Source organism: Neophocaena asiaeorientalis, unplaced genomic scaffold (assembly GCF_003031525.2).
Source record: "Neophocaena asiaeorientalis asiaeorientalis breed wild unplaced genomic scaffold, Neophocaena_asiaeorientalis_V1.1 scaffold335, whole genome shotgun sequence".
In the NCBI taxonomy this organism is placed as follows: domain Eukaryota; kingdom Metazoa; phylum Chordata; class Mammalia; order Artiodactyla; family Phocoenidae; genus Neophocaena; species Neophocaena asiaeorientalis.
The window spans coordinates 69,230-83,259 of NW_020173924.1; positions in this window are offsets into that span (position 1 = coordinate 69,230).

Below are 14,030 nucleotides of genomic sequence, written 5' to 3' on the forward strand. Positions count from 1 at the left end.
GGAAATGGTAGGAGGGAATCATTATCATGCATATATGACAAGTTCCTTTATAAAAACACATGGCGTTGGAATTTCAAAAGGCCATAATAAAAATCAATAAAGTTGGGCTTCCCTGGTGGCGCAGTGGTGGAGAGTCCCCCTGCCAATGCAGGAGACACGGGTTCGTGCCCCGGTCCGGGAAGATCCCACCTGCCACGGAGCGGCTGGGCCCGTGAGCCATGGCCGCTGAGCCTGCGCGTCCAGAGCCTGTGCTCTGCAACGTAAGAGGCCACAACAGTGAGAGGCCCGTGTACTGCAAACAAAAAACAAACAAAAAAAATCAATAAAGTTGTTGAGAATGAGATATGCAAGCTGTTTTGTTGTGTTATAATTGAACCAGACTCAAGTTAAAAATAACATCCCAAAATACTAGGTCACTCTGGGATAATGTATATAGGTAAAAGCTAACCAATTATATTGCATTTTGAAAGGCAAAAATACCAGCATTTATAAGTTCACAAACAAGTCTAATTATTTACATAAAATTTCTTTATTATAGAGATCTTCTTGTCTTTTGTTTATATGTTGAATAGCCTCCTAATGATTCTTCCCAGCTTCAATCTTGACCTACCAGAATGACTCCTTTGAAAATTTGGCCAGTATGATTAACCTAAAGCGTAGTCCTGATCATATCTCATCCCCACTCAATAATTTAAAGTTTTCTCTGTGGCCCTCTGAGTAAAATTTCAACAATATGAGTGTGACATTCAACGGTCTTTACAATCAGGCCCCAAGCCCCATTTAGTGTACTTCTCTCAGCATATCCTTCAAAGGAAAAATAAAAACAAAAACTATTGACTTGGCATTTTCGGATACAACCCATATTGTGTATCCTCTAAGTTCTTTCTAGAATGTCCTTCACCCTCATCCCTGCCCTTTGAATTTTAGGCAAGGCTATGAAGTCATTCTATGTAGCATTACGCACACCCTACTTTTTCTTCCCATCATATTTAATTTGTATATCTCTTATAATCGCCGCTTAATTTGTATATGAAAGACATTCTTGAAAATTGAAAGGTGATTAAATCAAGTTGAATTTTCTCAAAAAATGGTAGAAAAATGAGAGAAAACATTTGTATTATTTTTCCCATATCACATGAAACTGAATAACACATAAATATTTATAGAGAAAAGTGAAACTTCAGATGACTAGTCTGTAATCATGAATGTATTATTCTGCTTCTCCATTATAGAAGTTCTTGCATCCAAGTATCTGTCATGCTGAAAGATTTTGCAGATTTAGCTCTTTCTCAGTTTGCACTGGCATTGTCATGTATTACTCTCATTGCATTTTCAGTATGGTGAAGCCAGTTGATAGCCACAATACATTCTTGTTTGCTTTGTGTCTGATGAACCCCACTTTTCCTTCATGGTGGTAACCTTCTAACAGTTATCATCAGAGGTCTTCCTTTTAAATGTATGTATTTTAATTATTTTTTAGTTTTGATTTAAAATAAAAATTAAAAGAAAAAGATCACTTGGGATAACTCTAAATTCAAAGACTATATTACCAAACAAAACAATGTCATCTGACAAGGTCAGTTCCACTTAGGAAAGTACCTGTCCTCTGGCTCTGAGTAGTTATCTTGTCCTCTTCATTCACAGGGGCACTGGAATGAGTTCCTGAAAAGTACTGATGTTTAATTCACAAGATGTTGGTGGAGTCTCCTATTTTCTGAATTTCTCTTATTAATCTGAATGCACATTTTAAAGAAAGAAAGAAATATCATCACTACAGTATTTCAAAAAGCATATCAATTAATCATCCATAAATGAGAGGAAGGTATATTAGGATTATTGTATTCTACCTTGCATTCTACTTATAGTTATGCATTTCATTCTCTCCTACTTGATTTGGAGCTCCTGTAGCTAAAATGCCTGCCTTCTCTATTTCATTTAGCACTGAAAGAACCAAATACTTTTCCTTATTAATAAGAGTAAGTACATTAAAAATGTTGAATCAAATTGCATTTGATTAAATCTAATGACTGGATAGTTGTTTTGAGGAGAGGGGAAGTTTATTTATTTTGTTGTTTTGTGACTATACACTATAACATTCAACAAGAGGTTCAAGCAATTTAAATTTAGAAATGTGTACTGCAATCAACATTAATCTTTATCACAAAAATTCCACTACCAAAATTCCACCTCTCTCATCAAAAATGTCAAGTCTCATTGCTGTTAAGAAATGGGGCATTCACATAGAAATCAAATGATAAAACATATCAAGCACCTGCTGCCTTTAGGCAAACTCTAAAGTTTTCTATATTTAGAAATACTACACATCTAGATAGCAAAAGTGAAAAATCATTTTGTTCGGCAAGACTTTCCCAGTTCAACTTCTTAATGTCTAGATACATGTGTGAAATAAGTCAGTCAATCACCATTCATTGGCTATGTGACAAAATGTACCCTTCTATTAGAGGGTTCACAAATTTATTGATTGGTCTTCCTAGGGCCTCCTTCTGACTGTAAAGCTACTAAATTATAATTTTCATAGAGGTAAAATTATATAAAATAAACATGGGCCAAAGTTTTATTTAATTCATTAATTAATGAGGGAACCCGTAAGATGTTATAATCAATTCAAAGGAGAATTTGGCAATTGGGCCTTCAGAAATGCTGAAATTAATTTGCTAGTAGATTTAAAACTCCTTAATCTTCCATACAACAATATTAGGTCATATTTAATGTTATCCTTTCCATGGGGCAAAAATCAAGTTTCCTTCCTTGCTGGGCCATATTGATTTGCACTACTATCATTTTTTATAAGTTATCTTCTGCTCTAACAGAGATATAAAGTAGCCTAATCAACAGAAAACCAGTTAAAGCTACACACCTTTATAAAATCAGTTAAAACCCAGAGGGTATACTAAAAGTGTATCTAATACTCTCCTTTGTCACTTTGGGTGTTTTTTTCATGAAAGGGTATCTAATTTTGGAATGTGATCTTGATATTTAATCTTTTCCGGGATTTTTTCTCAGTAGTGGAGCCTGTTGCAGTTTGTTTTAATGTTATTCAACAGTATGATTAATTTTTTAAGGATATACACTTTTTTTAACATCTTTATTGGAGTATAATTGCTTTACAATGGTGTGTTAGTTTCTGCTTTATAACAAAGTGAATCAGTTATACATATACATATATCCCCATATCTCTTCCCTCTTGCGTCTCTCTCCCTCCCACCCTCTCTATCCCACCCCTCTAGGTGGTCACAAAGCACAGAGCTGATCTCCCTGTGCTATGCGGCTGCTTCCCACTAGCTATTTATTTTACGTTTGGTAGTGTATATATGTCCATGCCACTCTCTCACTTTGTCCCAGCTTACCCTTCCCCCTCCCTGTATCCTCAAGTCCATTCTCTAGTAGGTCTGCGTCTTTATTCCCGTCTTGCCCCTAGGTTCTTCATGACCATTTTTTTGTTTTTTAGATTCCATATATATGTGTTAGCATATAGCATTTGTTTTTCTCTTTCTGGCTTACTTCACTCTGTATGACAGACTCTAGGTCCATCCACCTTACTACAAATAACTCAATTTTGTTTCTTTTATGGCTGAGTAATATTCCATTGTATATATGTGCCACATCTTCTTTATCCATTCATCCATGATGGACACTTAGGTTGCTTCCATGTCCTGGCTGTTGTAAATAGACTTGCAATGAACATTGTGGTACATGACTCTTTTTGAATTATGGTTTTCATAGGGTAAATGCCCAGTAGTGGGATTGCTGGGTCATATGGTAGTTCTATTTTTAGTTTTTTAAGGAACCTCCATACTGTTCTCCATAGTGGCTATATGAATTTACATTCCCACAACAATGCAAGAGGGTTCCCTTTTCTCCACACCCTCTCCAGCATTTATTGTTTGTAGATTTTTTGATGATGGCCATTCTGACCAGTGTGAGATGGTATCTCATTGTAGTTTTGAATTGCATTTCTCTAATGATTAGTGATATTGAGCATCCTTTCATGTGTTTGCTGGAAATCTGTATATCTTCTTTGGAGAAATGTCTATTTAGGTCTTCTGCCCATTTTTGGATTGGGTTGTTTGTTTTTTTGATATTGAGCTGCATGAGCTGCTTGTAAATTTTGGAGATTAAAGGGATATAAACTTTTGATGGGCAACACACTGGTTCAGGATTTAGCTTGATACCAGAATCATTCAATTTAGGAGGAGACTCAGGAATTACTCATTCTATGACTTTTCTCAACTCAGTCCTTTTAAATTAATGTTTTACCTTATTTTTTTCTGCTTCTCTAGCTACTAAGGGTTTGTGATCTGGTTTAAACTATAGGTCCAAATTTAAAATTAAAAGCTTTTTCCTGTTCCCAAGATCAGAAACTCATTCTATTTCTTTCTTAACTCCCATATCCAGAAGTTCTTTTAGTCTTATTGTTCTCAGGCCAGGGTAAATATCCTTGCTGTCAAATGGAGCTAAGAGTGGAGTGGAAGGGGAGTTTAAATAGATTTTCTCTAGCAGTATATGTCAATGGATCACTTATTCCCTGATGAAAGACAGGAGTAGTTCTGCTTGTTGGGGTGGTGGTGAGGGGTAGATATACTCCTTTAGAACCACATCTTAACCAAATAGAACGATAACACTTTAAAAAAACACTTCAGAAAGCACCTTTCCACTTCAAATCAGAGCGAGCATTTGTACAGAGCTAGATTTCCAAGGAATCAACATGTGGGAGTATAGCTATGCAGGTCATAAACTTATTATTTTAGAGACTAATCGTATTCTATACTTGGTGACCTGAAGAATGACACAGCCAGATCATTTGCCAAGTATAGAAACATGGTTAGTCACTCCTTGAAACTATTTTCAAATAGTCAAATCACACTTTGTTTGTATAAATCAAATACGCTTTCATGTTCTGTTACTTAGCAGTGCTATCAAAGATGAATTAATGACAGGTAAGAATGAAGGCAAGGAGCCCAATTAAATGGCTATTTCAATGGTTCAAGTAAGATTTAATGACAGCCTGAAACTAGGGCAGTTGCTATAGGAAAGGAGAGACAGTTCGAAAGCATAATGATCAGAATTTGGTGAATTAAGCGTGAAGGAGAATGTTGGGTGTAAGTCGACTGAAAGTTTTTTCTTCCAGAGGTTTATGGCTTTATTAACACAAATACAGTGTGCACACGAGCTGTCTATTCACTTTCTTTGCTGTATATCCCGGCATTGGAGTTGGAGACTCTGATGGCCATCTGGGCTGCTCTTTCCATAATGGCTTCGTGGTCCTTGGAGGAGACATAAATAAGGAGCAATCTCACCAGAGTAAGATTTGTGGCACATCAGTAGCACTTCAAGGGCGAGAAACTTCTGAAAGTCACTGAGCAGCATGTGCGTTGTTTTCATCTCGTTCCCATAACCAATGTTAGGCATCAGCATCTCTCTAGACAGAGCTTTAATTAATTGAGGTTTTGTACCTGAATAATAGGTATGGGAAACAAAAGATGATGTCAAATCTGACCTTGATCATGTTGAGTTTGAAACACTATTAACTGTTCTGGAAGGTAGGTTCAGAGTCTAACCTGGAAATACACATTTGAGGCTGTTGAGCTTATAGGCTTTAGTTAAAACCATGAGTGATGATATTGCCAAAGAGGGCGTGTGCATGGAAAGAAAAGACTGATCGTTAAGGGAATGATACTTGATAATAGAGCCAAAAAGGAAACTAGGAAAGATGAGTCAAGAGTTTATTGAGAAAGTGGAGAGGTAAGTCAGTGTCAATTGGATCATTGGAAATAGTGTTTAGAGTTGAGAGCCTTGAACATATATACATACATACATTGACATTATATATATAATATCTATGTCTATATCTATATATCTATCTGTCCTGAAGGCAAAGGACCAATAGAAATTGGGAGAAGTTAAATATATAGGAAAAGAAGATAAACTTGTAGGTAAAAGCTCCTGGAAGAAGAAAATTTAAAGCTTATGCAAATATAAATCATTTTATACAAAGTGGGCAAGTAGTTGAGTTAGTTTGTGCCTGATGACCTCAATCTTAGTTAGAAAATGCAGGGAAGCTTGTTAAATGTGTTGAGGGTAGGCTTTGTGTAAAAGTTTGAAGAGAAAGATAAGTGTATGAAAGGTACTAAAAAGAAAGGAAAAAGTAACTGACCAAGAAAAATAGCAGAATGGTTGAGTGTTTCTGTAGTCCCGCTGAAATGGGATTCCATTCATTTACAGTGGCTTAAATCTAGGCAATTCCATGATTTTCTCCAGTAGTGGCAGATACGTGTATTAAGAGGTTGAGAATACTTGTTAGAATGAGGCTCAGTGATTAACCAAACATCTAGGTACCTCAGAGAAGAAAGTTCTGAATGAGAATAATATACCGGGGAAAAGTGAGATAACAGGGATGTAAGGAGATGGGAAATTTGAGGTTTATTATTAAAGAAGTGAAATTGAACTGAATTTGACTGGGTTTAAAGCAATAAGAATCTGTGAAATTAGGCCTATTGGTAGGTCCTTCTTCTGGACTTTGAAATCACCACAATAAATTATAAAACATGGGATAGGGAAAAATACTGATTCAGATACCAAAACCTTTCATCAATATGAGATAGTGACTAAAAGATTTTTAGATTATTGTAAAAAGGAAAAATAGAGAATGATGTATTCAGAGGTTATGAACTTCAAATACAAAGATAATATTGCGTGGGAGTAGAGAGTAAAAGTTTGGAAATCAGTAGTGATAATCACCCTTACAGGCCTTATGGTATGTGGGAAAACAAATATTTACTTTTGGGGAAAGATTTAAGAGAAAAGTGTTCTTCTATAGTAAGGCAGGTAGAAAGCAAGTATTAAGAATATTGTTGAGAAAGAGTTGGCTTTTTGTTTTATGAATCTTTCAAAATATTAGACTAGTAATTCATTAGGCATATTTGAAAGGTGTGGGAAGGAGGGTAAGAAGAACAGTTCTATGTGAGAGGAGATTGGGTAGATAATATATAAAAGAGAGGTTTCCATAGTGAATGATGATCAAGATGTAAGGACCAAGTTTATAAAGCATTTTGCAATGATATGGTCATAAAGTTTGGAACTGTAATGTCAACTTGGGCACAGCCTCCTTGTGTCTCAGTAAGGGAGGCTCACATGGAAGCTAAGGCTTTTGGAGTGAGAGTTGTTGGAGTTTGGGTCTAGAGCATAGTGTTGGCCTTTATGAACAGTGTTCAGATGTTCCCCTTTTAACCACTAACCATCCTCATATAGTGTGATTTTCTCTTTTATCCCAGATCCTCTTTTGAGCAAGCTCTGGCTTTCTCAGTGTTCGTAATGTGGTACCCAGAAATAGCATACATAGTTATGTTCTGACCTAAACACAGAAGAGGGCTAAGATACCCCCCAATGAACATATGAGTATCTGTGTAGGGGAATACTGTGTTAGCTCCCTTGACACATTGTGCTATTGACTTAGACCAAAGTAACTCCCTATAGAGCCCAATACTTTTCTTTTTCAATATGATATATATGTATTTTAGATTTGATCAGACTGTAATTATTATTTGGCATCATGATTTCAATGTACTGATTTTCCTTCCCAATGTTGTGTTTTGAAATTTTTGATAACTTGGAATCACCAATGTTAATTATAAATGTGAAATAAGGCATAGTCAAAGATACAGCCTGTGGCATGATATTAAAGATCTCTTTTCAAGTCGACATCCATTATGTGTAGTGCTTTGTTCACTTAAAAACCACTTAACCATAAACCGTTATCGTCTTTCCCAGATTTATGTATTATCTATAAGTGTACCATGAAAAACTTTGCAGGCAGCTTAATTAGTGCTATGCAGTCTCTTTACTTGAGTCCAAAAATCCCATAAATCTGCACTTCCTAGAATTTCTATGGTGTAATGAAACTATTTTGTTAAATCCATCCTTTGAAGGCTCTTGCTCTTGTTTCCCTATTCCCCCAATTCTCCTTGACACCTCTCACAACTCTAAATCTTTGGTCAGTTTTCTTTGGACAAGTATTTTAACTAAAGATTTAAATACAAGGTTTCTAGAGTTGTTTCTGACTGCAGAGACTGTGGAAGATCTTGGAAAATAATAGAAGCTAGTGCCTGACTTATAAATAGCCTAAGACGAGAAATATCTTTCTGTCCCTCAAAACTCATTCAAAGTCATTTATTCAACAGAGGACTTACTCTGTCCTATTTCTGTTGAGGTTAGTTTTTGTTGAATATTTTATGTACCAAGCACTGAGCAGATATTGGAAATCCAGAGGTGAATACAATTTAGTTTTCATCCTTAAGGAACTCACAGTCTAATGACAGAAATAGATATTTAAATAGATACTGCGTGGTAACAGGTGTAAATAAAATGAGAATAGGTAAGACCTGAAGCACGTGCCAGTTGGAACCTAAGTCTAAAAAATGTCATAGTGTTCTCAAATTAGTAATAGTTATATAGAGTTTTGTCTGAAACTTTCCTCATTACATAGAACATTATGTTTTGAGGCAAACACTTCAAGGAACCATTTCGTCAGACCAGTATTGGCCCACCGACATGAAACTGCCACCCATACATATATTCATCAACCAGTTATCTTATGTACCTTTTTGTTGCAGTTGTCTACTTGGGCTCAGTATAATACAGTCAGAGCATTCCTGGGCATAACTCAGTATACTAATTAGCAATCCAGTTTGGTCTCTATTTCACATGAACCTAAGGTCTGTTTCTCCACATATATTGTTCACAAAGGAAAAGAAAATAAATTAATTGCTTTGTGGATGAGAAAGCAGGCCTAGGCTTGTTGACAGCTGTCTGTGGCTTCTTTCCAAGCACTTACTTTCAAAAGCCAGATCTCTATCCTTTTGTTGATTTGAAAAAAGTCAAAAACAAAAAAGCTATAGGAAACTTCCTTTGTGGAGGAAGAAACCATGTGTGAAAAATTTTCATCCACCATGCACTGCCAGTGTTACTAAGTCTAAGTATTGAGGGCATCGCCTCATGATTGAATCTGCCTACAAGTGATTAAGGTCATAAATTACATAAAGAAAATGAGCAGACTGCTAAAATAATTGCTCCAACACTAATTCTACCCTGTTACATCTTGCTAGGAATTCTTTGCCATCCATGCAATCCTATCATGTTTATTGCAATTTTCAAGCCTGGTCTAATAAGATTTTTTTTTTCCCACTATATCCTACTCCTTTTTTACCTTTAAGGATCATAAGGACTGGATAATGAAAACTTTTTTTTTTTTTTGCGGTACGCGGGCCTCTCACTGTTGTGGCCTCTCCCGTTGCAGAACACAGGCTCCGGACGCGCAGGCCCAGCGGCCACGGCTCACGGGCCCAGCCGCTCCGCGGCATGTGGGATCCTCCCGGACCGGGGCACGAACCCACGTCCCCTGCATCGGCAGGCGGACTCTCAACCACTGAGCCACCAGGGAAGGCTGGAAACTTTTGAATTACTCTGCAATTCCTGCTTACGAGGTAGTCGAAACTACCCAATTTTGTTAGTACATTAAAAAAGCCATATGAAAGAATTAAATTTATATGTTTTGATGCTAGTGGCCCTATTACAATATTCTTTTTGGTTTCTATGAAAGGCCTTTCATCCTTAGAACTACAAACTTAAGAGACATTCTGCAGTGAAATAAGTTCCTTTCATGTTTAAGCATCAGACTGATTCACAACTCCGCATTGACATGACGGTGCTCAAATTATACCCCCAACCATCTTCCTTTTCAAGTTTAAGATGAACTAAGTGAATTTGCCTTTGGTGTTTTATAATGTCAATGAACTTTAAAAAGCTTTTGAACAAATGGTATTGCCTAGGCAGCCACCTGGGACTAGATCATCAGTTTCTTTGTGTTTCTATTCAATTGAAACTATCTCACTGATTCAGGCAGGGCTCCCCAACCTGGTTGCCTACATACTTCAGCCATCGCCAACGCTGTTCCCAGGAAGCTTGCCCAACTGCACTTTCCTTGAAAATCAGTTCTCTTATATGCCTTTCTCATGAAGAAGAATTACTACCAGCAGATGGGCTTACTACTACAAGGATGATTTGGGCCCTCCTTCATGTTAAGTCTCCACCCTATCAAATAAATCTCTTTCTAAGGCTCCTGTTGTGTACATGAAATTTTCACAAGAGCCCTGCTAAGCCCCATCCTTTTACACTAGCATGGGTGCCCGCTACCCATGTCCCATTCAGATTAGAAACTGTCTCATCCTCCTTTCCTCAGGCATCAACAGATTTACGCACAGCCACATTTACGCACAGTTGCTCTGCAGCTAAACTGCCTTTGATGACCGACCAAAAGTTGAGTTTGCGCATGAAGCTTTCAAAGCTTGAGCCTTAATTCACCAAACAGAGACAGAGCATAACTAATATAAAAATAATAGTTCTTTTCAATTCCGGGGTATTATTAGCTGTCACAAAGAAAGCCGGCTTGGGCCTGTATCTCTCAGGAATGACGGACCTTGAAATAAACACATGCTGCTTCATGAATATGTTGTTGAATCTTGAGAATCATTTTTTTTTTTAGGGGTGATGCTGTTTAGAAGCAACTAGATGGTGCCCTCTTGAAAAGTTTAGCTATTTATAGGCATGTCATGTTAAAAGTTTCTTTTCATAACAAAGACTATAATAAGCATATCTGAAATGGTACAAGCCTCTCTAGACAATTACGCTTAAAACAGTTTTTGAAAGTTAAGTAGAATTTACTGCTTTAACACGAAACTCAAATGTTACCATTCTGATTTTTCCTAAAATAATGAAATGCAATTTCTCTTGCCCAGCAATAGTATATTTGTTTTTTTAGCCTTCATTATTACACTCTTTTATCATACTTAATCTTTTTGATGCCAATAATCATTGTCTAATTACAATCCGATACAAATTAGATTTGTAACCTGGATATTTGAATAAATAACTGAATTGTATTTTATTATAAACAACTGTGTTTCACAGTTTATTATGTTGTTTTATATGCCTATAGGTAGTTATATACTAACTAAATTATGGAAACTTTAGAACGAGCTGACAGTACTTTTTTAATGGAATATAACTATAAATAAAAATAGAATGGTTTGTTAATCTATTTTCAACTATATCTTATTGGACATATAATATTTTCACAAATAAACGTTTCTTCCTGAATCCAGATATGTGCTAAACACACAAGTAGCCTGAAATCTAAATTGTTATGATTGAATTCCTAAATTATAGTTTTTAAGAACTGAGCTTGAACAGAAAAGTATTTCAATTAAAAAAAGGTCATGACACTGTTAGGGAAAAAAATTTTTTTCTCTACCCCTTTAGGTTCTTCTGGCTGGTCTAAGAATTAAATTAACATGAGGCAGAATAACAGAAGAAAATCAAACAAGGTTAATAACATGTATACTTGGGAGAGACCCAGGAAAACTGAATAACTTGACAAAATGGCTGAAACCCTCACTTAAATATCATCTTCAGGGGCTTCCCTGGTGGTGCAGTGGTTGCGAGTCCACCTGCCGATGCAGGGGGACACGGGTTCGTGCCCCGGTCCGGGAGGATCCCACATGCCGCGGAGCGCCTAGGTCCTGCGCGTCCAGAGCCTGTGCTCCGCAACGGGAGAGGCCACAACAGTGAGAGGCCCACGTACCTCAAAAAAAAAAAAAAATATATATATATATATATATATCATCTTCAGCTAAAGACAAAAGAGGATGTTGGGGGTAGGGGTTTGGGACTTAAAGATGAAGGCAATGGACATGGAGTTAGATAAGCAAATGTTTGGTAAATAAGTAATTGCTGGGCTATGCAGAGACAATGGGACACAGAGTGAACTCTGATCTCTAGTGAACCCTGTTTCTGCTCCCTACCACAAGTAGCTCCTATTCTTTGCAGGTAACTCTGGTGATAGCTCTATTTCAGGACATGCCCTCCACCTAAATTTTTTTCTAGGCAATTAGGGGGGAAGGTCAAAGTTTCTTCCTGAGTTTTTTGGGCCTTGATTGTTTTTAGCTCTGAATAATCCACATGCCAAAGAGACATTGGGGGTGGCAAATTTTGCTCCCCTACAATGTATCCCTGAATGTGTATGCTCATATACACCTTAGATTTAAAAGTTGTTTTCTACTTCTAAGAAGGCTAGCAAATATGAGGAAATGGCCCAGACGGTGAAATGTCAGTATTCCACCAGCTGGACCTGATCCTTATATGTACTTTCTCTTCTTATTTTTAACACGCTGAATCTGCTGATGGCATTTTAATTCAGGCTGACAGTGTTATTATCTTCTGAGATTATATAGGTGTTTTATGGAGATCTTTATTCCAGGACAGCCAGTTAACAAGCTGAGTTGGGTTACAGGTTATTACCACTTGGAAGCAGGAGGTGTTTGCTTCAAACTTGTTTTCTTTCCTGTGTTAGAGAATATATGCTTGTAAAAATATCATTAATCCCTGAAAACATTTATTCAGCTGAACAGTGGTTCTTCTCCTGTTACAATGTGAAGTTTATGGCTTTCTAAACAGAGATCAGGATGTTCCCAAAGTAAATATTAATAAGGGTACACCACCTTTAGGGAATGAAAACAAAAAACAAATAAACCAAATAAAAACCCAAACAAACCCACTCATCGAGTTACATATGTCTAATTCAATCTAGAAATAAATATATGTAGAATTAAGTAAGAATTCTGAATACAAATATGTGATTTTATTCACATTGGTCCTCTTTATATATAATGAGGCATTATGAGTTCTGTCCAAATATGCCCACCTTTATAAAAAGTATGGTTGAGAACACTAAATATATGACTTGTAGGTTTTTCTACACAGGGTGGTTGGTTATACAGCAATAATTTAGTTTATCTGATCCATGAGAAAAATCAATATGTGAAAATTCAGATTGAAAAAAATGTTGGCTCTATGGGTTTTATTTTTTTAATTTTGTTATCTAGATTGACCATGTAACTGATTATTGCTGAGTCTTCAATTAATTTTTAAAATAGAGACAGACTTAGCAAGATCAATAAGTTATATTTTATTGTTTGTTTACTTCTTAATTAATTATCAAATATTTTAGGCCTTTAGTATATCCTAGACTTGGCCATCAACTCACTTTGCATGTGTTAATTCTATTCTAAATAATGATATGAAAGTTTCCTAACCTGTTTTCCCTTCCCCTTTTTTTGGCATGTTATGCCTACCTAGAGACTGATAAGTGCTAATATCTTATTTAGAATAAAATCATTTTTATAATTCATAATAAGAAAATTGAAGTTGCTGTTTTGTACTAAATACAAATCATCTATTCATCCACCAATTTATTAATTCCCATATCTCCTCCCTCTTGCATCTCAAAGCCCTGAGATGATCTCCCTGTGCTATGTGGCTGCTTCCCACTAGCTATCTATTTTACATTTGGTAGTGTATATATGTCCATTCACTTTGTTATAAAGCAGAAGCTAACACACCATTGTAAAGCAATTATACTCCAATAAAGATGTTAAAAACAAAGGAGTTGTGGTATATATCTACAATGGAATATTACTCAGCTGTAAAAAAGAAGGAAATAATGCCAAAAAAAATTTATTAATTCCTTCCACAAATATTTATTGTGTCTTTTATTTTCTAAATATGTGATAATAATTATTCCTGTTTCAATTCAAATCAGATTAAAATATATCTATGAATCTCTCTCCTTCCTGATAAATCAGATTACAGAACCCAATCCAGATGTGTTCGTTAGTCATACATTTAAAAATGGCCTCTCTGTCCCAGAAATCCAATAGTCCCTATGAAAGAAAATTGCTGATACTCTTCTAAATACTACTTAATCTGAATTATCCCTAATACGCACCTAGAAAAAAACTCTCATGGATATTTATCATAAACAATGTTTTAGTTTTGTGTAATATAAAAGCCATGAAGAAGATTTTCGGTTTTATAAATATCATATTTGAACTTATTTTATTCTTACAGAGTCTTAGAATCTCTTCCAATCACCCAAACCATCATATAACGATAGTTTT